The sequence below is a fragment of the Agelaius phoeniceus genome, chromosome 1 (assembly GCF_051311805.1).
Source record: "Agelaius phoeniceus isolate bAgePho1 chromosome 1, bAgePho1.hap1, whole genome shotgun sequence".
Classification (NCBI taxonomy): domain Eukaryota; kingdom Metazoa; phylum Chordata; class Aves; order Passeriformes; family Icteridae; genus Agelaius; species Agelaius phoeniceus.
Window position 1 is genome coordinate 37,864,655 of NC_135265.1, and position 3,920 is coordinate 37,868,574.

The following is a 3,920-nucleotide window of genomic DNA, read 5'->3' on the forward strand; positions in this document are numbered from 1 at the left end:
GGTATCATTTTTATACCTTCTGTGCATTACTGATTTATTTCTCCCCAGTAGGTGGCCACACTTGCTAATTGAAACCATCCACTCAGCCCCGATGGAGTGGGTTGTGTCAAAGGCATAAAAATAGGACTTGGACATGTAAGAAGAGTGCCTATTGCAGAAACAAGTAGAGCAGAAGTCCTTTCGTTTTTTTGCCTCTCTGTGCTTCTTTCCTTTTTTTGCAAAAACGTGGGTCCCTATAAATCAATTTGAAACCTACTTTCCTATAATTCCTCTCATTCTGGAACCAGTGTTACATCCATTCTTTCTTATACTGAAAGTTATTTTGGCCACAGAAGGAGTATTTGTGGAGTGGGAAGGACCTGTAATTTTAAAGATGATGAATTAACAAAAACTAATTGAACTCAACTTTAGGGAAAAAAAGATTAAAACTTTCTTTACTTCAGCATGAATTTGTCATCTCCTATGTCAAAAGTAGAATCTCTAGAGAAAACTATTTGGAAAAAGTTGAAAATTTTCCATTCCACAGCAGCGCTTATTTTCCTCAACAGTACTTGACATTTCACATCCAATTCCCACAACCTAATGCCTTTTTCTGTCTCACTTAGGCTAAAAAGGAATGGAAACTGTCCAAAACCCTGCATTTTACTTTCTTTATGAAGCGCAAGCAGCCCATGTTCTGCAACACAGCTCTCACTCTGACTATGGTGCTGGCACAGACTGGAGTCAAAGCACTAAGTTTGTATATTCCTGAAGGTCTGTGGAGGCTAGAGAACTGTGTAAAACACTCAGAATGTTGTGAAATGTCTTAATTGCGTCACCATGCTGATGCACTTTGCTGTTACTGCCTGGTTGCTTTCATAGGTTTTTATTCAGTTCATTTATGGATAGGAAATTACTGTTTTCTATGCACTGCACACTTTCTGTATGTTATGGTACAACCAAGCCAATGTAGGTACAGAGAAAATGTACACAAGTAGAGATAGGAGACAGAAAAAAAGAATGTTATAGCAAAAAAAAAAAAAAAAAAAAAAAAAAAAAAAAAAAAAAAAAAAAAAAACACCAAAATTGGGAAGTTCAAACACGATAAAGAGATTCTGCAACCATGACCCACTAACATAAATTTGTTAATATCACCCAGCAGTTTCACTTTTGGTATATGATCTATGAACCACGAAAAATAAAATATGAAAACAAGACCACTGGTAGGGGCTATCTGTGTGATTTCAGAGCTTTCCTTCAACATCTTTTTGTGCAGACTACAACAGAAGAAACTTGTCTTCACCACTAGGACTCACAGAGACCTGTCAAGCCTGAAATACAGAAAACCAGTAAATACAAGAACTTGGTCATTTGATTACTGCCACATTCTCTTGTGCCTCTATTTCACACATTCACAGCGAACCCTCGGTGTTTGCTGTCCCACTTTGTCAGTGTCGACCAGCTGTGAACAATTTGGGCATTTCACAAAGCGAGAGAGATGTGCTGCAACTCTGCCTTGCACTCAGAGAGTTAAGTTAGCCAGCAGGAACCTCCTGCATGTAAAACAGGCTTCCTAACACCAACTATACAATGTGAATAGAATTCCTGCACCAAAAATTCCATTTAGCCTTGAACTTCAGGTACATCTGATAATCTGAAAGATTATTTCCATTTTATGAAGTATTTATTTATATCAGAAGCATAGATAATGATCCTTACATATGGAATAGTATGGTTCTTTATTACATAAGATTAAGTGAAACATGAAATGTCATGTATGACGTGTTAAATTTCTAAATTGAATTTAGTTCAAGTAATTCTAAAGTGTGTAAATTCTAAAGATTTGTCGTAATATTTTTCCACAAAAGCTTTTCATCTGTGTACTGTGTCTTACTGAGGTGGAGTTAATTTTCTTCATAGCAGCCTGAATGGTGCTGTGTTATGGATTTGTGATTAAACTACTGTTGATAACACAGCAATACTTCAGCTACTGCTGAACAGTGCTTGCACAGGGTGAGGACTTTCTTTTTTTCCCCACTTTGTCATCAGCCCCACCTAGGGAGAAATGCTGCTGATGGTCCAGAAAGATGGGAGTGGAATACAGCCAGGACAGCGGACCCAAACTGATCAAAGGGATATTCCATCTCACACAGCATTATGCTCAGCAATAGAAAATGGAGGTAGACAAAGGAGATGTCTTGCAAGTTGGCTGCTGCTTGGAGACTGGCTGACACCAGCCTGTTTATGGGAGGTAGCTAATGATTTCCTCTGTATTGCCTTTTCACTTCCACTTTCCTTCATCTATTACACTGTCTTTATCTTAACCCACAACTTCTCCTACTTTTGTTCTTTCTGTTGTGTTCTCTGTCTTGCTGCAGGGAGGTGAGTAAGTGAGTGAGTGAGTGAGTGAGCAGTAGCCAGGTTGACTGGTTATTGTCTGGTGCTCCAATGCATGCCTGTCAGGTGTGCAGTAAAACACATTTGGTTATCAGGAATCTGCTGTTTGCTCAGCAAATCCTGCAATCCAGTTGAACGTATTGAGACCAGTCAGAGGGTTATGGCAAATAAGCAGTGTATTAGGGCAGGATTACATGATTTAAAGGACAACTCTTACAATTGGAAAACTCACAGCTCAAAGTTTGTATACTTTACTTACACAAACATGTTTCTCTGGAGCTAGTGTGGCATTCTACATCACCGGTGAATGCAAAGACTATTTTCCTTTTTTTGAAGTTACATATTGGCCTTTCACAAAGCACTTATGTAAGTGATTAACTTCAACTTAATAAAGAAGAAAGGGGAAATTGTTACTCTGAGAGCAAACTAGTACCAATGGAAAAGTGTATGGAAAAGAAGAACTGATGAAGATTAATAAACCAATATTTTTTTCACTCCATTCACTTCATTATGTACAAATATTGATGTACCATACTAAGGAAGGGGAAAGTAGCATAACACTGACCACAGGCTTTATATAACTTGATTTTTGTTTCGTTTAAATATATGTGGTTGAAATAAAAAATGTATTCTGAGAATGCAACTGAATCAACTTGATTATTTCCTGTGATGGAGTATCCAAACAATCTTCATTACATTGTACCAATTACTAAATACCATTATTGATACACTTACTAAATGTCTTACCAGTTTACTTGTTTCTTTCTTTCAAATGCCAACTCTTAGACCTTGTTAAAGATGCTATACTGAAGAAACACTTATCATGATTGTTCTGTTTCCGCTGCAACCCACTTACAGCCTGTGGCAAACTGGCCTGTATCCCGCTCTCTCGCAAGGTCATGCTTTGTGCTATGAAGCAAGCGAGACTTGTTCTGGGCTTTATCAGTGGCTGTTCAAAAAAGGCAAATTCCCGATGGCAACTCAGGTTTTCCCATGTAGTTCCTCCTTTCAACTCATTTGACTAATACCTTTGAAACTGGTTCTTTTAAAGGATTAAACCATGACTTGTCTGCGTGTTCAATGCCCAGCTCCCACCCCTGGCTCCTCAGAGGCCTCCTCAGGCTGCAATGCAGTCCCTAGAGGATTAGCAGAGAATCACGGAATAGTTTAGGGTGGGAGGGACCTTAAAGATCATCCACTCCCAACGCCTCCTACTACAGCAGGTTGCTCGGAGCCCCACCCAGCCTGGCCTTGAACACTGTCAGGGATGGGGCATCCGGAATTTCTCTGAGCAACCCATTCCAGTGCCTCACCATCCCCACCCTAAATGGAAGATGGAAGACGCGCGGGTCGCTCGCAGGGACTCTTTTCCCGGGCGCAGGGGAGAAGCGGGAGACAGGGAACACCCTATAGCCGAGAGTGGCTCGGCCGCGGTGGGAGCGGCCGGGAGGGAGGGGAGGGAGCAGGAACAAAAGAAGGAGGGGAAAAGGTGGGAAAGAAAGGGAGCCACGTGACGACTGGCGCGGGCGAACCGGAAGGGCACG

General features: G+C 40.7%; 1 protein-coding gene across 1 annotated transcript in view; it reads right to left on the reverse strand.

Annotated features, from left to right (window-relative positions):
• Positions 1 to 3,920, reverse strand: part of EFHB (EF-hand domain family member B) — a 54,318-nt gene that overhangs the window by 21,408 nt on the left and 28,990 nt on the right. The gene's annotated exons all lie outside the window — the stretch shown is intronic.